General features: G+C 35.9%; 1 pseudogene; it reads left to right on the top strand.

The window, feature by feature from the left end:
• The first annotated feature begins 12,780 nt into the window (after window positions 1–12,780).
• LOC105539123 lies at window positions 12,781–13,278 on the top strand (annotated as a pseudogene).
• Window positions 13,279–23,730: the final 10,452 nt, after the last annotated feature.

Below are 23,730 nucleotides of genomic sequence, written 5' to 3'. Positions count from 1 at the left end.
AAGCCACCATGCTCAGCCTAAGTTTTGTTTTAGACATACTAAATATGAGATTTCTCTTAGTTAACTAAGTGGAGATGTTGAGTAGACAACATATGGACCTGGAATTCAATCACATGATGGTAGAAACCAAGAGTCCCAACCATATTTTTTCTTTACACATGCTTGCTCAGTTATTATGTGGTCTCCCATTCACAGAAACAACTAGTAAAATGACCCTTGATATGCAGTAATATGACCTGCCTATGCCATTCCCAATGTTGATGTCCTTGGGTATAACAAAAACAGCCCCCTCCTTTCTCCTTTAAAAGACGGTGTGGACTGGACTGAGCAAGACAAGATTCTTAGGGGTAGGAGGAAAGTGGCATTGTTTATTTCCCTTTGGTGATTATATCAAGCTTAGCAAAGCCCAGAAGACACTATAAATGCAATGGTTTGATTGTTCCTGGTTCCCACCTTGTGAAACACCACGAACATTTACAAGCTGGGGTTAAGGGTCTAACCAATAGTTTGGAAGAGCAACTTTCTCTACCCCACAGAGAATACATGGCTTTGCTAGCAGCATTTTCTAACCCATGGAGATAACTAACTGACAAGAAATCTGAGCATTAGGTCACTTGATACTGAGTCAACATAGAAATTCTGCCAAATCAAAAACTTCAAAGCTCGATATATTAATGAGCTTCTGGAGTCTCTGAAGACCTCTTACTGGCCAGAGAAAAGATCTATCGAATTATCTTCTCTTTAATTTAAAGTGAAAATTGATGCTATCTGGGTGTCAGGTATAATCATCTTAATTTATTGTGGAATATGTAAGGGACCGCTTAAAGTACGAGTGATCCAATTATAGGTTTAAATGACTTTGAGGTTCCTTGTTTCCCCCAGTCTTATTCATGAAGCATTTTCACTTTCAGACAATCAAGAGTTACTTATATAGGTTTGGGGCTTATTGAGATAGCTAAAAAGCCCCCAGAGGTAGAATTCCAACTGTTTACTGAAAAACACTGAATTTGATATATCAAAAATCTAATTTAAATATTAGCAATGGACTCAATGCTACTCTTAATAAGTAACAAAAGAATGAATCACTTGGGACAGAATAACCCCAGAGAAGGATGATCAAATGTGGCTCCTTCCTCCAAAAGGTTTCTGGCTCCATTTTCCAGAATCTGCAGGGATAGAAAATATCCTCATCCAATGGTGTGTTCAGTGACATACATGAGTTTGTAACATCCCTAAGCTCCTATCAGATAGGAAACATTAGGAAATCAATGAAAAGCCTGGTTTACTTTCTCAATCTGGGCAACAAAGGTGCATTGAATCTGCTCTGCCACCTTATTCTTCCAGAACAGAAATGAATACAATTGAGAGGACTCAGAAAGGTTGGGCATAAGAGAAAGAGGGCAAAGTAACAAGTCCAGCCCCATAAGTATGACTCCTTGTTCTAAGGGAGATACTATTGCGCAATCGTTGAAAGAATAGGCATGTGCATTAGAAGAGCAGTTGTGAACAAGTATGTGTTCTGTTATTTGCCTCTTCTGTGACTTTAGACAGTTATTCAACCTTTCTAAGCCTCATGTCTTCAAGGGATAAAACATACTGCATATCTCATAAGGCCTTTGTGAGGGCTAAATGTAAAGAATATATCACCCAGCACAAAGTAATTGATTTTAATTGCAGCTACAATAATTATTATCTGAATAATAAAAGCAGGGCTGTAGTTAGGTGCCAGCAATTCCAAACTCTTCTGTGTGAGCCAAATATCCATTGATTAATTCTCAGACCCAGTCACCCCAAACAAGGGACTTTGATGAAAGGCCAAATCTTCTAAGAGTGTGATCTGAAGTTTATTCTCCTATTAGTGAAAGTGGGAAAGTTGTTTTTCTTCATTTTTATGATTTGGCTGAGATCTAAAGGCCTTGGGGCACCTGGCACAGAGAACTCAAAGTTATTATTGAAAACTGAAAATTTTGATGAACCTAATAGCCAGAGGCAGATCAAGTCCACATGGCATGAAAGTAGGGCAATGAGAAAAGCAGGGTTGTGATAACAGTCAAGTCTCAGACCTGTGGTGAGAAACAACAGAATGAATCAGCGTGCAGGAGAAACAAACCAAGCCAGCAGAAATATTGATTTAGATCCTTTTTAGAAAGAAAATGTCTAGCAGTGACCATTCATTTTGAAATCATTTCTGCTACCAGAAGTCAAAAGCCAAATATATCTTATTGGAATCCCACCTGAATGGGCAGTATTGCCAGATCCTACCCACTGGTAATCTCTTACTCCAGCATCTACTTTGAAAGAATCTTAGTCTTCAGGAAAGAGAAAAAAATGCTCCCACTTCTATAACCTTAGAATGTCTTGACCAACAGCCCCTTAGCCTGAGGTGGAGCCCACTTTCTTGTACCTGAAGGGACTTTCACTGCCTTACTGGAGTAATCTTGGCAGTCTTAAAGTCTATTTAGAGGAGATGGAAGTGAAGATTGTGTGTGTGTGTGTGTGTGTGTGTGTGTGTGTACACAAGCACATGTGTGTTGGTTGGTGAAGGAGACAAAAAGCCATCTTGAATCCTGAGAATGAACCTGACTGACATGACCTCCAACAGCCAACTGGCAATAACAGGCAACCACACATTCATTCATTTAACAAAAGTGCCCATTCAAATGGAATATGAATTCAATTACTCCATATTAATTGAATGCCTGCTCTTGTCAAGTTGGGAGGGAGGGGCAGGGGAAATTCGGAGGTTATTATAATAACACAAGTGAATGACAATATCATTTTAGGTAAAATTGGTGTAGAGAAGGTCATGACAAGTAATTGAAACCGGGATATATTTTGAAGATACTGCTGAAAAGATTAACAGATTGAACGTGGAGTATAAGAGACAAAGGAAACTCAAGATGACTCTACGTTTCTTGGCCCAGGCACCTAGTAGGATGAAATTTCCAATCATTGAGATAGGACAGCTGTGGGAGGAGCAGATTTGGGAGCTTAGGAATTAAGAGTTTTGTTTTGGCCATATTCAGCCTGAGATAACAACTTTACATCTAAGAGGGATGTGTTGAGTAGGCAGTTGGATATATGAGAAGGGTTTGAGAAGAAAAGTCGTGAGTTGTAGATATAAATTTAGGAGTTGTCAGAGTTACGATGGCTTTTAAAACCCTGAAACTGGGGAAGATAACCTAGGGAGTAAGTGTAGAACCAAAAAAGAGATCTGAAGTCTGGGCTTTGAGAGATGAAGAAGAATAAGCAGAAAATAATTAGAGTGATAAGTGAAATGGAAGAAAAACTAAGAAAGGCAGCAAAGGGAAGAAAGAGCTTCAAGAAGAGAAGGGTCAGCTATTCTAATATTGATAGACCTAATGTGATGAGGAATTATAACGAACTTCTGGATTTGGTATCATGGAGATCGTCAAGGACTGTGGCAAGACTCTTTCAAAGAAGGAGAAAACAAAACACCAATGAGTGTGGGTTCAAAAGAGACTGTGAGTAGAGGAATTGGAAATAGCTAATATAGACAACTTTTTTAAAGGAATTTTTCTATAAAGAGGAGAAGACCCTGACAAAGGGATCAAATCACTGGCTACTTGTCCTAGAAAGTAAAAATGATTCAGGATTCCCAATAGGCTCCAGAATGAAATTTAAGTTGACAACACTTTAGAGATCTTATGCTCAACCTCACTGGGATGATGGAAAAGGATAGAGATAAAAGTAAGGTACAATACCATTCCTCAGAAAGATTTTAGTCAAATAGAAAATATATTTATGATATCAAGGTCAGAAGAAAAAAAAACAACATTGCATTTTGTCCTTGAAATGGCCGTACTACTTAAGTATAGCAGACCATGGGCATATGCATATTTAACATTGGGGGATTTTTGACTATTTAGAAGTCATTCTGAGGGTTAAAGATGTGGGTCATTTGCAGTTGCTGAGGAGAAAACTGGAATGTGTGTGCTGTTGGGCTGGTACAAAAAAGAGTCATCCACGTACTCAGCCCACTTCCCAGTATCTATGTCTTACTCAGCTTTGTGGTTGTCAACTGTTATGTTCATGATAATATACATCAAGTCCTAGGTCAGTCACTTAAGATTTTCTTTATGCTTTACAGAAAAGAAAATATACCATTATGTTCCCTAGTTGAGTAACACACTACTGAATGAAATATTTGCTCTTATCTTTTCAGAATTTTGGCTGAAGATCTATAGGTAAAAACAATAAAACATACTCCTAGATTCTTTTGCTGTCTCTGTGGCTGTCTCTCTGGGAACCATCATGAATGACACAGTAAAATTATTCTGGACTAGGAAATTAATGATGAACTAACTGATTCAGGGAAGACAAGTAGTAATAGATGCCATTCTAACTCAGAAGGCAACAAACCTACCTTACAAATACCGAAAAACCTAGTTAAAATACACATGATCATACAACTTGCTGTTTTTCTCAGAATCAGAGACATTTTGTTAATGGCAAGACAACAGATTTTCATGATACATATTTGTTGGGTTATGGAAAGAAAGTTAAATCCAAACACAGACTTACAAGATCTGACTCGTTAAAACAATAGAAGTATCCAAACACACAGCAAAGCATGAAACACACAAACAAAATAAGAATATAATAAAGAGAGTCAAGAATATTACAAAGACAAATTCGGTATTGGCAAAAATAATTAAAGACCATGCAATACCTTGATCTGTGGTAATTGTAAAAAAAATTTTCAGCAGATACTTACTGGAAATAAACATTTTTAAAAGAATTGCAAGATAAATCCATGCTACACTAGAGGATAGAAGTTCCAATTCAAAGAATGAAATCCACCTCCCAGCCCCCCAACATCATAACCTTCTGCTTCTGGTCTGTGTAAGACTAGAAATTCAAATGGTTATTGAATAGAGTTGGCAGGAGAATTTTCAAACAAGTGAAGAATTTCTTTTTCTTTCTCCTCCCACCCACTCAGAAGGAGAGTTGGAAGGGTAGTGCCTCCCCTCTATCATGCTAAGAGAAAGAGAACTTAAAGATTGGCTTGACACCAGAAAAGAAGTCATGTTAACACTGGTTTAATGTTCTTTGAGCAACAAAAATTTATAGGCCTGCCACATGCTGCTACAGGACTAGAATAACACTAGGGAGAAAGATATTGGAAGAGTCTGATATGTGTTCCTAGGAGTTTCAGGGCACAGATGAACACACAGACTAGTTACTGTGGAAGTCTGAAGGGGGAAAGCTGGCTGGATTATCCCTTGTCTACACTTTAAGGAGAAGGGGATTTTAACTTGGGCAAGCTACTTGTCCATGATTTGGCACTATAAGAATGTATGAGGGTCCCAAAGGCCAAGCAGCCATGTTTGAGTTGTCTTAATAGGCTTATGTCAAAGATGACACCATGCTGAAATATGACAAGCAAGCTGTGAGAAGCTATAGAGGATTCTGCAACAGACAGAAACTGATTGCGGGTATCAGGAGGTCAGTTGGAGAATGCGTCTATACCAGGGAACTATGCATGACAAGTGTCTATACAAGAGCATTTTGGAGGATCCACCAATACATTCCACAGAAAAGCCAAAACCTTATGCCTGACATAAGACAATATGTGTCCAACCACAAGAGGAATACAAACAACTAAATAATAATACTTTTCTCCTACTATTTAGGACCCTCCTTTTGGCTCAGCCTCAGAAGAACAAGAAGGAGATATGAAAGCTCCAGAGGAAGAGTGACAAAACAGTCCTTGCTACTTTTCCTTCTGCAGCCTGGCCTCCCTTTCAAAACAGAAGACATTGCATTTCACGAGAGGTGCAGATACAAGGCTCAGGAATGCAGAGAATAGATCACCAATTCTGTTGCCTTTTACTGGAGTCCTATTCTCTTCTATGATTTTAATAAAACTACCAAGGAACAAATGGTGAAGAAACATGGCACTGTGTTCAATAGTCCGTCCTTATTAGCTTGAATGTAATTGCTTTGGAAAAGCAGGCATTAACACCCACTAGAGCACTAGTGGAAAGCTTAGTCATTCTAAGCAGATTCTCATAACTCTGGATATTGATTTTGGATTACAAACTTATTGATAAATTGCAACAGACATCCAGCTGTATTGAGTGTCTTCAAAAGGGTCTGGAGAAATGGAAAGTCAGTGGCAACATTAAACAATATTTTGGAGGGGCCAACGACATTGTCATACTGCGATGGCAGCATCTATTATTCTACAAATCCACATCTTTATTTTTCTTTAGATTCTTGGTGCTCATGAGGCAACTTGAAGAAGTTTCAATCTCAAGACACAGAAAATATAGATGTACAAAGTCCTAAATATAAAAAATAAAAAATCTAAACAAGAAACAAAATCTCATCTGTGTATTTCCAGATTGCCCCCAAATGCTTAGAAAATTTGATGATAATCCAATGATAGAAAGTTAGAGTAACTATAAAATATGGCTTGGAAAAAAATTAATTCAGAAACAATTAAATGATTTTAAAAGTTTTGAATTACCAGGATATACATTTTAAAACAATGTAATTTTAATGTTTTCTAAGAGCTCAGATAATATTAGGTGTTTTATAATCTGTTTTAAATTCAATATTATTTCAATAAAAGTATTTTAAACTAATTGAATCAAATATTAAATGTTAAAATTTTTGTTTATAGATTCATATCTACCGTAGTCAAAAAAGAGGAGGAATCTGAGGCAGCTTACAGAAAAGTAAGCAATTAAATAATACAAAATTTTAAAATAAGTAAGGAAATTGGTGTGACAAGGCAATGAAGGCAAAAAAATAAGTCAAGGACAGTACTGATGCAAAAAACTATAATATCTTGTACACTTTCATGAAATGAGGTATACTTAGATCTCATTTCCTGAGGCAAAAATGAAAATATAATTAATTACTAGATTCACAATATAAAGTCCAGCCTTTCTTAGCTTCAGACATGAAGGAAATTTATTTTGAAACCTCATGTAGAAGAAACTATGTAATATAACAAACTGAGGCCTCAATACAATGCCTACAAGACATACATTTACAAAGTTCATATGGCTGTTTTCTATATAACACCCCTCAGCTCTAACGTTGATGCCATTTCAAAACCCTGATCAGCTTCAGACAGTTACAAAAGGAGACGAAATACAGCAGTCCTGGCACACAGTCTTCTAGTGGCCTTAGTCTGAAGTTCAGTTATTTCATTCCATCTGCTTACTGGTAGATGATATTGCCTGCTTGGAACATGAGCCAGATTAGCCTGAGAGCCTTGACAGAAGCCTGTAGTTATTGATTAATTACTATAGACTGGAGTGAGGGGTGATAGGAGGAAGAATAGAGATTCTAATCCCTGAGAAAAGAAATTAGGACCCATGGTGACCACACAAAAATGAATAAAGCAAAACTGTTGACAAGAGAATTTATGTAAAGGTAAGCACATAATAATAACAAACAATAAAAACAAATCACCATCATCTTATATTCTCCCTTCCTATAGGAAGAATGAATAAGCCACCGAAGGATCAGGGCATGTATTTTCAATTAGTTGTTATTGAAGAAGAGGATTTGCTGTCCCACTCCACTCCTTTCCTTGCAATTTGCAGCAAGGGGTAGGGATATAATGATGAATTCAAGTGCTGTTAATTAAGTCATTTTATGATCTTAGCTCATTTGTATACCTGATTGCATTTTATGTCAAGGATCAGGAATGAAGTCTCCTAGCCACAGGAAATATCATGGTAGAAACTCCAAAGGGGAGCTACGTGGGATGAAAGGCGTAGGTCAGGCAAGCAGCTATTAGGGAATGTGCAGGCATAGCTAATTGAAGTGTATTTAATGACTCACCTTAAAATATTTTGTCCCTCAAACTCATTGCTCTAAACCTTGCTTCTTTTGAGGTTTTAGTGCTGAGAAAGAATGCTAACAAGGTATCCAGATTGTGACAAGATAATGGTTTTACTATAGTGGAATTGGCTTTAATTCTTAAGGGAAAGTAGAGCTTTGAGGTACCATGGAGCTGGAATAGTGCTGTTAGAACCCAGGGGACTCCATGTAAAACTACAACAATAGCAAAATAAATAGAAGACTACCTATGGCTCATCTTTCTCAGGAAAGAAGGTTGGGATCATCCAGTGGGAAAAGAACCCTGTCACTGGAAGTGATGGCTAAAGGCATCAATCAATCAATGAACAAGGAGGAAAGCCATACTGACCAGCTGTTCATTCATTAATTTGTTCAGCATATTTATTGAATATCTACTTTGTGCCAGGAACTATTCTTGTTATCCTTACAGAAATGAGGATTGTGTATTAAATTTCCTTTTCTCACACACTATCAGAATATCTAAATATGAGGTACACCCTGACCTTCTTGTGTCATTTTTAATAGCCTCCTTTTCTATAAAGGAATTTTAATTGCAATTGTTTTGGTTAGCTTAATTTTTGCTCCAGTGACAGTTTGCCATCTTATCCTGAAAGACACAATATTAAGATGGAATTATGACAGAATCAGGAGATAATATGAGCTATGAGGTTGGACAACAGTTTTTTAAGGAGGGTCAGGAAATTAGCTCTGCATGCAGTAACTAGACGTGACTTTAAGTTGCCATCCTATTGTGGAAGGAAAGAGCATGTTGCCATTATGCATAAGAAAGTTGTAGTGCTAGTAAAGAGCATCACTGGAGTTCTGTAATCACAAAGAAGGGAACTGTGTGACCTGGAAGCTGGGGGTGAAATGCATGGACAAGAAGCCTCAAAAAAATCTTGCTGAGAAATGCATACTCAGAAAATACCCAGTGGCGGGCCAAATCATATGCTTCAAGCTAAATCATATTGGTGCCTTTTTCAAAATTGGTTGGACTAGGGAGAGTTTCCCCATTTAGGGACCACCAAAGAAAAACTGGTCCACACTGAGGGATGGTTAATCAACCAAACTTGCCTTGAAACTAAAGATGTAAAGTAGAAAGCAAAACAAACACACCTGAAAGGACATCATGAGCATTACTGGAATGACTAAGCACTAGAACAGAGCCTCCATGATCTCGTTTTCTGCAAATAAAGTAGCACAACTCTCACAAAATGAAAGGAGCTAAACTAATAGAGTAGCATTTGGCAGACAGGTGTCCCAAAGCCTTAGAGAAGATACTATGTGGTATAACATAGTAAGCTCAGGACTTGACGTCAGGAATATGAGTTGGAGAAGTAGTCAACTTGCATACTAGATTTGTGATATTTTCCAAATATTTACTCTGAACATTTTATTTATTAGGAAAACATAATTTACACTTCCTATGATGCTCAAAATCATGTCGATTTTGATATAATACTGAAGATTCTTAAGACACTAAATTATACATGCCAAGCACAAGCAAGAATAAATGTTACAACGTTATGTTAAATGGAAGAGCATACAAAGTAATGTATTCAGGATGATTGCCACTGGGGGAATATGGAAACATATGGAAAACTGAAAGAAAATACTCAAAAATGGAAGTTATGATAGAGTCATGGGATTTTATGCATTTTTTATTTTTAAAAAGAAATCAATATTGTTTTATATTGTTATACCAAAACTAAAATAATGTGTATAGAAATATTGGCCCTCACATAGAAAGAATGAAATGGTTAAATGGAAAAACCCCTCTGGTACTGTGGTACTGTGCAGTTTTTTTTGCTGTTGTTTATTTGTTTGCTTGTTTTTGTTTGTTTGTTGAGACAGAATCTCGCTCTGTTGCACAGGCTAGAGTGCAGTGGTGTGACCTGGGCTCACTGCAAACTCCGCCTGCTGGGTTCAAGTGATTCTCCTGCCTCAGCCTCCGAAGTAGTTGGGATTACAGGAGCACGCCACCATGCCCAGCTAATTTTTGTACTTTTAGTAGAGATGGGGTTTCACCATGTTCACCAGGATGGTCTCGATCTCCTGACGTCGTGATCTGCCTGACTCAGCCTCCCAAAGTGCTGGGATTACAGGCGTGAGCCACAGTGCCCGGCTGAGATTTTTTAATAGTATAAAACAGTAAGATAGGAGAAAGTCAACAATTTTCAGAAGGAAGGTGTTTTCAAGATGGACCCAACCTGAAACACCTTACTTTCATCCATACCTATTGCTTCAGTTCAAGTCAGAGAGAACACAAAACAGAAACACCTTGGACAATGTTGAGCACCAGTTCTGTTGGGTGTTGTCTTTAGACACAAAGATATACACAACAGTGAATAAGCAGACTTGCTGCTTACTCACACAAAGATTCTACAGGCTGTTTTTTTTTTTCTTTTTGTACTATGTATACGCTATGGTTTGAATGAGCATCCCCTTCAAAACTCTGGTGTTGCCAATGTGATAAGAGATAGGGCCTTTAAGAGGTGATTAGGCCCTGAGAGCTCATTTCTCACGAACGGGATTAAAGTCCTTATACATGGGGATTCATGCAGCATTAGGTAGCTTGCCCTTCTGCCTTCTGTCATGTGAAGAGCCTTCACGAGACAACCAAACCTACCAGTGCGTGGGTCTTAGATTTCCCAGCTTCTAGAACTGTGAGGAAATAAATTTCTGTACTTTGCAAGCTATCCAGTCTCAAGTATTTTCGCTATAGCAGCATAAAATTGAAAAAGACAGTGTATAAAAGAAAAGAAAAACCCCCTACCTTCTTTACAGATAGAAATGCACATGACCAAATCCATGGAGACAATCAGTGATGGCACTCTAAACTCTGAACTTGCAGAAATAGCAGAGAGACTAGACACTGAAAATTCTCTAGCTTTAATACTAATTCTGGGGGGAAAAAAAAAGCTATAAAAAAGGTTGTATAGAATATAAATAGCACATAATGCAGAAAGGATCAATGGGAAATGTAGAATAAAAATCATAATTTTCTAAATATCCTAACAGAACCAAGAATGAAATGTCACCCTTTGCCGTGTTCTACTTTTAATTTAAACAATTCCTCCAAAATAATTGTTGATGGTTAATTAAATATGAGGCTTCTAATACTCAAGGGTTTTTCTTTCAAGAAACTAACATCTCATGGAAACCTGATATCCTCAGCTAGTTGGAACCAAGAACAGCTTCATTTTGATGAAAATGCAGTGACTTCATTGGCATCAGGGAAACTTCAGAAGTACAAGGATTCCAATAGGTACATCAGCAAATATGAAAAGCCTAGCAAATACAGGAAGAGTAAGGAATATGCCTTCAACTATTTAGCTAGAGCTCAGTATTTCTTAATCGGTAAAACACTCTAAGATCAAGAGAATGAAGGATAGCATGAAAAATGCTGGATGTTAAGGCATATACAAGGAAACAAAAAGCATAAAATACTATGGAATAAATTTAACAAAAGTGCAAAACATATTCTGAAAGCTACACAACATTGTTTTAAGAAGATAAAAAGAACTAAAACATGAAAAAGTATTTCATGTTTCTGGATTGGAAGTGTTAATATTGTAGAGATGACAATTACCCTCAAACAGATCTACAAATTCAGCGCAATCCTTATCAAAATCCCAGCAGCCTTTTTTGTAGCAATGGACAAGCCAATGCTAATCCAGGCTCATTGCAAGGGACCCCAATTACATAAAACATCCTTAAAAAATGAAGAAAGTAGGAAGATTCATATTTCACAGTTTCAAAACTTACTACAAAAATACAGCAATTAAGACCGTGTAGTATTAACACACAAATTGATATATAGATCAATAAAATGAAATTGAACGTTGAGAAAAGAAATTTCCATACATTTGAGTTTAATTGATTTTTGACAAGAGTACCAAGACAATTCAATGGAGAAAGAATGGTCTTTTCAACACATTGTATTAGGACAACCTGATGTCCTCATGCACAAGAATTAAGTTGAATTTCTTCCTTACACCATAAAAATTAATTCCAAATGGATCACAGAACTAAACGTAAGAGCTAAAAATATAAAACTTTTTGAAGGAAATAGGAACAGACTTTGACCTTGGGTTATGCCTAGCCTTCTTAGATGCAATACCAAAAGCACAATTATTTTAAAAAGGCATAAATAAATTGGACTTCATCAAAATTAAAACCTCTTGGGCTTTAAAGTCCATCATCAAGAAAGTAAAAAGGACAACCAAACCATGGAATGAGAGTATTTGCAAATAATATATCTGATGAAGGATTTGTGTCAAGAATATACACAGAATGCTTGCAACTCAACAATAAAAAGACAAATAACCTCAACAAAAATTGGGCAAAATATATGAATGAATATTTTGTCAAAGAAAATATGCCAATAGCCAATAAGCACATAGGAAGATGCTCACCATCATTAGCAGTTAGGAAAATACAAATCATAACCACAATGAGAGTCTACTTCACACGCATTAGGATGACTATAATAAAAAAATAGTAACAAGTGTTTGCATGGATGTGGAGAAGTTGGAACCCTTATACTTATGCTGATGTGATGTAAAACGGTGGAACCACTATGGAATACAGTTTGGCAGTTCCTCAAAAAGTTAAACAGTTACCATGTGACTCAGCAATTCCAGTTCTAGGTATATGCTCAAGATAAATGAAAACTAATATTCACACAAGAACTTGCATACCAATGTTCATACAGCATTATTCTTAATAGCTAAAAAAGAAAACACTCAAATGTTCATCAACTGATAAGTGAACAAATAAAAACTGGTCTTACCAAGCCTTCTGGTTTGTCTCTGGAGGTAGGAAATGCCAAGGTGCAACCAGTCAAGCTACTGCCCAGCGCTCATCAAGACAATAGTCATCTTGTAGGACAGCTCTGGTTCTAGTGTCTGGCAGTAGAATTAAAGAGCCACCATGTTGAGCAAAAGGACAAAGACCAAGGCCACCAAGAAGGACTCACCAAACATAATATTCAGTGTGTTTGCCACACTGGACAAGTCACAGATTCAAGAGTTCAAAGAGACCTTTGACATTATTGATCAGAATAGAGATTCTTTCAACAAGGAAGATGTGCATGACATGCTTGCTTCTCTCTTCATCAGAATCCAACTGATGTATACCAAGATTCTGTAATGAGTGAGGTTCTGGGCTTATAAATTTCACCAGTGCCCTACTGTTTGGTGAGAAATTAAATAGCACAGATCCTGAAGATGTCATGAGAAATGCTTTAGCCTGCTTTGATAAAGAAGCAACAGGAACCATTCAGGAAGACTATTTGAGAGAACTGCTGGCAACAATGGGAAGTGAATGAGCTGTACAGAGAAGGCCCTACTGACAAAAAAAAAAGGAAATTTTAATTACATTGAGTTCACATGCAGCCTTAAACATGGGGCAAAATACAAAGATGATTGAAACATCAGCTAAAACCTCAAAACTATTGTATCTTATGCTATTTCCTGGATACTTTGCCTCATCATCATAGATCCTGTTGCATGTATTTAGTTTTACAGCTTTGCCTTTTTAAATATATTTATTCCAGATCTTTTTGCCACTTAGCACTTGTATAATCAGACTGTAAATGAAGTTGTACATTGTATTGAAAAAGAAGATTATTAATAAAAATCAACATATATAAAAGCTCAGGAGAATATATCTTTATTTCTGGTTTTACTGGATTGTTACATTTTTATATAATAAAATGCAATTTAAAAATGCATAAAACATTAAATATAAAAATGAGTATATTCATACAATGGAATATTGTTTGGCAATAAAAAGGAGTGATATACTGATACATTTTCCATATTAAATTAAACCTTGAAAATATTATGCTAAGTGAAAGAACTCAGTCACAAAAGATCCCATAATGCATGTTTCCTTTTATATTAAATGTCTAGAAGAGAATAATTTATAGACACAGAAAATATGCTTATGGTTGCCTAGGTCTCCAGAAAGAAGAAGTAAATAGGGAGTGATTGCCAATGGATATGGAGCTTTCTTCTTGGAATGATGAAAATGTTCTATAAATTATTGTGTTGGTGGTCACACAACTCTGTGAATACACTTTAAATGGGTCAATTGTATGATATGTGAATTATATCTCAATAAAGCAGTTAAAATACACGTAAGGAGAACCTGACAAAGCAGTTGTCATGCTAGAACGCTTTAATTCTCTTGTAGTATGGATACAAAATAAAGAACATAGAAACTCTGAGTTATATCATTAATATAGTTATGTAATTTAATAGATACATAGCAATCTCTTTACCCTACAAATGTGGGGAAAAAACCAGTCTTCCAAATTTCCCTAGAACACGTAGTAAAATTAGTACATACAAGAACATAAAATGATTATATGCATAATGCAATAAATTTGAAATAAAGACAAAATATTCAACCAAAAAAATGAACTATGTTAAAATAGGAAAGACTTCCTAAAGCAATAACTGGCTAAAAAAAAAGAAATTCAAGCTGATTTTATAAAATGAATACACAAACAATAACAAACAGAATGGTTTATGTCAGATCATATAAGACATGGACTATAATTAATGTTACTATTAAAGAAGAAATAAAAATAAATTAAGCATTCAGCTCAGTAATTTATAAAAACTAACATCAAATTATAGTAGAAACACAAGAAAAAGAACTAATAAAGAGCATGCAAACACCCAAATGTAGGAGTATAGAAAGGAACATACCATTATGCAGGCCTATATTTCAAATAGTTTAATACTGTCTATAACTCTATGCTTATATATTCTTACAATTGCCATTAAATGCACCATTTTCCAAAGAAGATGAAGACTATTAACACTATATCAATAAAGATGAAAAAACTAGTCAATGTAGAAGGAATTGAGAAATATATTCAAATCAATTATTGTGTGTTATGAGTGAATCTCTGCAAATCTTTAATTAGCAGAAAATCCAAATATTACTTAAACTACTGCAATGCAAATAAAAAAGATTTAACACTTCTCATTTCATTATACAAAGCTAGCATATAATCTTGATAACAAATTTAAGACAGCACAAAGAGAACTAAAATATAGACCAATTATTATCTAAAAACACACACAGGAATATCCTAAATAATAGTAAATTGAATCCATAAGCATAATTAAAACTGTAATATATTATGACAACATTGGCTTTATTACATAATGCAAAAGTAGTTTAGTAGAAAAACCTGCTGTTGTAATTCATTAAATCAACAGATCAAAATAGATAAATCATGTGACTATCCTGATACTAAAAAGACATTTGATAAAATCTAACATCCATTCCTAATAATCCTTATACTTAATCATGTAAAGAAAAGAACTCCTCAAACTGATAATAAATGTCATTTTTAATTGTAAGATTCTAAAGTATTTCTCTTCATAGCAACAAGATATTACTACACATGATGATTACGATTATTTGAAACTTATTAAAATAGAAAAGTGGTATAGATATATGAAAAATATAAAAATGAGCAAGAACTAGGTTAAAGCAAAAGTATTACTGTTTTTAATATGATGTGGAAATTTTAAAATTTATGAAATTTATTAAAACTTAATCAAAATTTTAAAGGTGTTCTTAAGGTTGTCAGATGCAAAATAAAGACACCCAATCTAATAGTCTTTTTATAAATGAGAAATAGCCAATTGAAACAAAATCTTATTTACAATAGCAGCAAAAAAAATCACAACACGCCTGAGAATTAACTAGAGGCTAGAGCCATATAGATTCAATATAATTAAACCTATTGCTCTCTCTTGAGAGATACCTATGGAGTTTTAAATATTTGGAAACACAAATGAGGCTTGTGAATGAGAAAACTTAAAATACTGGAAGATGTCAGTTTTCCTCCCTCCTTATCATCAATGATTCTGAAATATTAATCAAAATTCCAAAAATATTTGGAGAGAGAATTTAAAATCATTTTAAAGTTTATTGGGAAGAGTAAACATACACATTAAAATTCAAATCTTCACATCATAAGTTTCTAATATCCATCCCCATGTGGCTCTTTGCTCCTTTTTGGCATATAGGAAGATGATATTTCCCCCATCCTTTGCAGTTAAGCTGACTAGTTCTGGCCAATCAAGTGTCAGTATAGGTAACTTGTCTCACTTCTGGACATAAGAAAGGAATTGCCATTATGAGATCTTCCAGCTCTCTCCCTGCCACAGGAATTGCGTAGAACAACAACAATTTGTGCTGAGATGGCAAAGCCACAAATTCAAAGCCGCCTAGGTTGCTGAGTGATTGAGTAGAGGACAAGTATCCTGAAGAGCCATCTAAACCCACAACAGACTCTAAGTGGAAAAACAACAACAACAACAATATTTTGTGGCATTAAGCCATTGAGATATGGAGGATGTTAACGCAGCATAATTCAGCCTGTGCTAACTAATGAACTTCTGGGTAAGAAAAACGGTATTTGTTTTTGTTGCAATCGCTTTTGGCATCTTCATCATGAAATCTTTGCCTGTGCCTATGTCCTGAATGGTATTGCCTAAGTCATCTTCCACAGTTTTTATAGTTTTTCGTTTTACATTTAAGACTTTACTCCATCTTGAGTTAATTTTTTTATATGGTATAAGGAAGGGGTCCAGTTTCAATTTTCTGCATATGGCTAGCCAGTTATCCCAGCACCATTTATTGAACCAGTTATCCCGGCACCATTTGTTGAATAGGAAATCCTTTCCCCCTTGCTTGTTTTTGTCAGGTTTGTCGAATATCATATAGTTGTAGGAGTGTGATCTTATTTCCAGGTTCTCTATTCTGTTCCATTGGTCTATGTGTCTGTTTTTGTACCAGTACCATGCTGTTTTGATTACTGTAGACATGTAGTATAGTTTGAAGTTGGGTAGCATGATGCCTCCAGCTTTGTTCTTTTTGCTTAGGATTGCATTGGCTGTTTGGGCTCTTTTTTTGTTGCATGTGAATTTTAAAATAGTTTTTCTTTCTAGTTCTGTGAAAGTCAATGGTAGTTTAACAGGCATAGCATTGAATTTATAAATTGCTTTGGGCACTATGGCCATTTGGCAATGTTGATTCTTCCTATCCATGAGCATGGAATGTTTTTTCATTTGTTGGTCATCTCTGATTTCTTTCAGAAGTGGTTTGTAGTTCTCCTTGTAGAGATCTTTCACCTCCCTGGTTAGCGGTATTCCCGGGTGTTTTATTCTTTCTGTGGCAACTGTGAATGAGAATTCATTCCTGATTGGTTCTCAGCTTGATTGTTGTTGGTGTATAGGAATGTTGCTGGTTTTTGCACATGGATTTTGTTTCCTGAGACTTTGAATCAATGATAGACCCAACAAAAAAATGTGGTACCTATACACCATGGAAAACTATGCCGTCCTAAGAAAGAATTAAATCATGTCCTTTGCAGGGACATGGATGGAGCTGGAGGCCATTATATTTAGCAAACTAACACAGGAACAGCAAACCAAATACTGCACGTTCTCACTTATAAGTGGGAGCTAAATGATGAGAACACATGGACACATAGAGGGGAACAACACACCCTAGGGCCTACTGGGGCGTAGGAGGAGGAAGAGGATCAGGAAAAATAACTAATGGGTACTAGGCTTAATACGTGGATGATGAAATAATCTGTACAAAAAACCCCCACAACAAAAGTTTGCCAATGCAACTAATATGCACATGGACCCCTGAACTTAAAATAAAAGTTAAAAAAAAAAAAAGAAAAATAGAATCACCATAGACAAATACAAAAGGCACCCCAGGCTGACAAAGGACCATAAAAATGAGCAAAGGACATTATAGTTGCAATTTACAAAAAAAAAAAAACAAAAAAAACAAAAAAACCAAAAAACCCACCATACCTGGTTGATAAATATATGAAAAAAATAAAGATTAAAAATGTGATGCCATTTCACATTTCCTTTCATTGGATGAAATTAGTAAGACTGGTGAAATTAAGTTTTGGAAATAATGTGAAAAAATAGAAAAATATATTGCTTATACATTAATACAATCAATTCAGAGTAATTTTACCACATTCAATAATGATGAAAATTAATATAACATACAACCCAGAAGCAATTTCACTTTAAGCTGCCTAAAGATTCTCCTACACATGTTCAAGGAGATATGTACATGTATGTTTATGGCAATACTGTTGGTACTACTAGAAAGGAAAAAGAGAAGAATTACTGAGAAGGAATCTATAAAAAATGTGGTTTATTACTTAAATGGACCTATATGTGTATATGCCATTACGATTAATGTCAATAATCTAATGTCGAGTGAAAGAAAAGTTACAAAAGAACACATGCAGTTTACACATTGTGAAGATGGCATTGACCAAAAATAACAGAAAATGCTTATGCATATTGTTCTATATCTCTATGATCTATTGCTATGCAATAATAAAAATGAACCATTAAACTCTCAGCACCATAAATGAATCTCAAAAATATTGTCATAAATGGACCTGGTGTGGTGGCTCACGCCTGTAATCCCAGCACTTTGGGAGGTGGAGGCGGACGGATCACGATGTCAGGAGATGGATACCATCCTGGCTAACATGGTGAAATCCCGTCTCTACTAAAAATACAAAACTTAGCCGGGCGTGGTGGCGGGTGCCTGTAGTCCCAGCTACTCGGGAGGCTGAGGCAGGAGAACGGCCTGAACCCTGGAGGCAGAGCTTGCAGTGAGCTGAGATAGCGCGACTGCACTTCAGCCTGGGGGACAGAGCAAGACTCCGTCTCAAAAACAAAACAAAAATTATCTAACAGGTGCAGCACACCAATATGGCACATGTATACATATGTAACAAATCTGCACGTTGTGCACATGTACCCGAGAACTTAAAGTATAATAATAATAAAAATAAATAAATAAAATAAAATTACTTTCAAAAAAATTATCATAAATGACAGAAGCCATTCAACAGAAGAATGCTTACTGTATGAGTCCATGAATATGAAGTTTGGACACATAAGTCATGTATGATAATAAAGATCAAAACATTTGCTGCCTTTATAGGGCAGGAGTTCACGGAAAGAAGACACAAAGGGTCTTCTCAGGTAAAGAAAATATTTCATTTCTTAACTAGAATGATGTTTTCACAAGGTATATACTTATAAAAACTCATAAAATTATACACTTTAAAAGTTGAGTAAATAGGAATAGCTGTTAATTATTTGAATAATGGTAATTAATAGAAAAACTAAAAATAATGTAAATATCAAATAATATAGGTGAGCGGGGGAACAGGAAAGTAGTGAATATAAATTAAGTAACCTTTTTTATTGAGAATCCATAATATTGCCTAATATTGATAAGCTAATAAACATATTATCTATATAGAGATTATATATAGTCTCCCTTTTCATCTTATATAACATATTATATATCTTAATATATATTATATCTATATGTTATATATAATCTCCCTTTATTATATAATCTTCCTTTTTAGTAATACTAATAGTGCTACCATGAATATACATGTACATATCTCCTTGAATGTATGTGAGAGAATCTTTACACAGCTCAAATTGGAATTGCCCCTGGGTTATAGGTTATATTAATTTTAATCATAGCGTTATAATATATATTACATATATAATAACCATAATGATAATCAAGAAAAGAAGTATAACTATTTATAAGTAACACCATTTAAAAATGTATTTCTCTGAACTGTGAAAAGGGAAAAGGCTGAAGACTTATATTGTATGCTTTGATTTCTTACCATGTACATCTATTATTTTGAGAATTTTATGTGGTAGAATAATCATTTTTAGAAAATAACAGTTAATAAAATATGTTTAGGTCAAAAATTGCAATTTACTAGCAGTATTATGATATTATACCTTTTTTATTAATTATGTTTGTGTGTGTGTGTATTTATCTATACTTAGAAAGACAGAATTCAAATATATACCCAAATGTTACAGTGGTTATCTCTAGGTATTGGAATTAGAGGCACCATTCGTTTTTGTTTTTATTTTATGCTCTTTTCATTTTTCTACTAGATTTTATTTAAATACTTTTATTCCAGGTCATCTTATGCCATTGATTTCAACACGCTAATAGTCAGAAGCATCATCAAATAGTAGTATTTACTGAGCCCTTACTGTGTACCAAGCTGTAAGCTGGGCTTTGAGTTGGACTAGACAAGCTCTCTGCTCCCAAGAAGCTTAATCTAGTGTCAGATACAGATATATGTGAATATGATATAATTTTTCCCTAGGGCTGTAACAGAGTCAGGGATGTATGAGGTGATATTTGCATTTACCTTTTGTAAATTTACCAGTAGAAATTTACTAGATGGATAATGTGAGAAAGTAATCAAATTCGGGGTGCTGCTTCCAGAAGTCAGAAGATATGCAAAAAGTAGGTAGCTGACTACTTAGTTTGATACACTGTGGGAAAAAGTCAAATATCAAGAGAATGATCTTTCATTCTTTTGAAGCACAAAAGTCCTCTGACAATCCTATATGCAGGCTGTCATTTGTATAATCTCTATTTGAAAATTCTTACTTCACCAGGGATAGCATATGCACAAATTACAGAATACTACTTTAAATTTCATATGAAACTAAAAAAGAGCTCATATAGCCATGGCAATCCTAAGCAAAAGGAACAAAGCTGGAAGCATCATGCTACCTGACTTCAAACTGTACTACAAGGCTGCAGTAACCAAAACAGCACGGTACTGGTACCAAAGCAGATATATTGACTAATGGAACAGAACAGAGACCTCAGAAATAACTCCACACATCTAAAACCATCTGATCTTTGACAAACCTGACAAAAATAAGCAATGGGGAAAGCATTCCCTATTTAATAAATGGTGTTGGGAAAACTGGCTAGCCCTATGCAGAAAACAAACTGGACCACTTCTTTACTCCTTAGACAAAAAGTAACTCAAGATGGATTAAAGACTTAAACGTAAGACCTAAAACCATAAAAACCCTAGAAGGAAACCAAGGCAATATAATTCAGGACATAGGCATGGGCAAAGACTTCATGACTAAAACACCAAAAGCAATAGCAACAAAATTGGCAAATGGGATCTAATTAAACTACAGAGTTACTTCACAGCAAAAGAAACTATCATCAGAGTGAACAGGCAACCTACAGAATGGGAGAAAATTTTTGCAAACTATCCATCTGACAAAGGGCTAATATCCAGAATCTACAAAGAACTTAAACAAATTTACAAAAAAAAAAAAAAAAAAAACCAACCCCATCAAAAAGTGAGTGAAGTGTATGAACAGACACTTCTCAAAAGAAGATATTTATGTGGCCAACAAACATATGGGAAGAAGCTCATCATCCCTGGTCATTAGAGAAATGCAAGTCAAAACCACAGTGAGATACCATCTCATACCAGTTAGAATGGCAATCAATAAAAAGTCAGGAAACAACAGATGCTGGAGAGGATGTGGAGAAATAGGAAAACTTTTACACTGTTGGTAGGGGTGTAAATTAGGTCAACCATTGTGGAAGACAGCGTGGCAACTCCTCATGGATCTAGAGTCAGAAATACCATTTGACCCAGCAATCCCATTATTGAGTATACACCCAAAGGGTTATATATTATTCTACTATAAAGATACATGCAAACGTATGTTTATTGCAGCACTACTAACAATAGCAAAAACTTGGAACCAACCCAAATGCCCATCAATGATAGACTGTGTAAAGAAAATGCGGAACATATACACCATGGAATATTATGCAGCCATAAAAAAGGATGAGTTCCTGTCCTTTGCAGGGACATGGATGAAGCTGGAAACCATCGTTCTCAGCAAACTAACACAGGAACAGAAAACCAAACACTGCATGTTCTCACTCATTAGTGGGAATTGAACAATGACAACACATGGACATAAGGAGGGGAACATTACATACTGGGGCCTGTTGAGAGGTGGGGGGCTAGGGGATGGATAGAATTAGGAGAAATACCTAATGAAGATGATGGGTTGATGGGTGCTGCAAACCACCATGGCACATGTATACCTATGTAACAAGCCTGCACATTCTGCACATGTATCCCAGTATATTATATTATATTATATATTATATTTTATATATATTAATATATTATATTATATATATTATATATAATGTATATAATATATTAATATATTAAAGTATATTAATAACTAAAAAAAAATTTCCTAAGATATATGCCACAAGATTAATATATGCTCATATAGATAACTTTTCATGTTTACCAAAATAACTTTCAGTTAAGCCCTAGTGCCCTAATGCGTATTGTTTGTGTATTACTTTCCTATGGCTTCTGTAACAAATTACCACAAACCTGGTGGCTTAATGCAAAAGATACTTATTTTCTCATAATTCTAGGGACCACAAGTCTGAAATCAGTATCACTGTACCCAAATCAAGGTGTTGGCAGGGCCATTCTACCTCAAAGAATAAGTCGTTTCTTATCTCTTCCAGCTCCTGGTGGCTGCTGCTGGGGAATTATTATGAAGATTAATTAATTGATTTTATGTAGTTTGTGTATTACTCAATCTAGAAAACATGAAATACAGACATTATACCGTGTTTTTTCTTCCCCTATATACTTACTCTTATTTTATTTTATTTTATTTTTCAAAAACAGGGTCTCACTCTGTTGCCCAGGCTGGAGTATGGTGGCACAATCTTGGCTCACTGCAACCCCCACCTCCCAGGTTCCAATGCGATTCTCATATCTCAGCCTCCCAAATACCTTGGACTACAAGCATGCACAACAATGCCCAGCCAATTATTTTTACTTTTGGTAGAGATGGAGTTTCACCCTGTTGGTCAGGCTCACTGCAACCTCCGACTCCTGGATTCAAGAAATTCTCCTGCCTCAGCCTCCCAAGTAACTGGGACTACAGGTGTGTACAGAATTTGTTCCTTCCAGTGGGTTCTTGGTCTCGTTGACTTCAAGAATGAAGCCACGGACCTTTGTGGTGAGTGTTACAGCTCTTAAAGGTGGCACAGACTCAAAGAGTAAGCAGCAGCAAGATTTATTGTGAAGAGCAAAAGAACAAAGCTTCCACAGCATGGAAGGGGACCCCAGCTGTTGCTGCTGCTGCCTGGGGGTGGCCAGCTTTTATTCGCTTATTTGTCCCCACCCACATCCTGCTGATTGGTCCATTTTACAGAGTGCTGATTGGTCCATTTTACAGAGCGCTGATTGGTCCACTATACAAACCTCTAGCTAGCCACAGAGACTATTGGTGCATTTTTACAGAGCACTGATTGTTCCATTTTACAAACCTCTAGCTAGCCACAGGGCACTGATTGGTTCGTTTTGCAGTCCTAGCTACAGAGCGCTAATTGGTGCATTTACAATCCTCTAGCTAAACACAGAGCACTGATTGGTGCATTTTACAATCCTAGCTAGAGTGCTGATTGGTGCATTTTACAATCCTCTTGTAAGACAGAAAAGTTCTCGGGAGTCCCCACCATCCCAAAGGTGCATCTGACTTCACCGCTCACAGGCACACAGCACCATACTGGCTTAATTTGGCCCCTCAAAGTGCTGGGATTACAGGTGTGAGCCACTGTGCCAGGCTATACCTACTTTATATGACTGTTCATCTCTTCTAGGTGAAATGTGTGACTGGAAACAATTTTGTGATCTTGTTGCATACGTAGATCTTCTTTTTCATTTTTAATTATCTGTTCTTTTTTCCCCCAAGGTTGCCTGTAAACATCACTTAACAATTACAATTATTATTATTAATAATATTTTTTTTTTTTTTTGAGATGGAGTCTCGCTCTGTCGCCAGGCTGGAGTGCAGTGGCGTGATCTCAGCTCACTGCAAACTCTGCCTCCCAGGTTCAAGCAATTCTCCTGCCTCAGCCTCCCGAGTAGCTGGG

Source organism: Mandrillus leucophaeus, unplaced genomic scaffold (assembly GCF_000951045.1).
Source record: "Mandrillus leucophaeus isolate KB7577 unplaced genomic scaffold, Mleu.le_1.0 Scaffold20, whole genome shotgun sequence".
NCBI lineage: Eukaryota > Metazoa > Chordata > Mammalia > Primates > Cercopithecidae > Mandrillus > Mandrillus leucophaeus.
The sequence above is the reverse complement of the archived record's forward strand: the minus strand, read 5'-3'. Positions and strand labels throughout refer to the sequence as shown.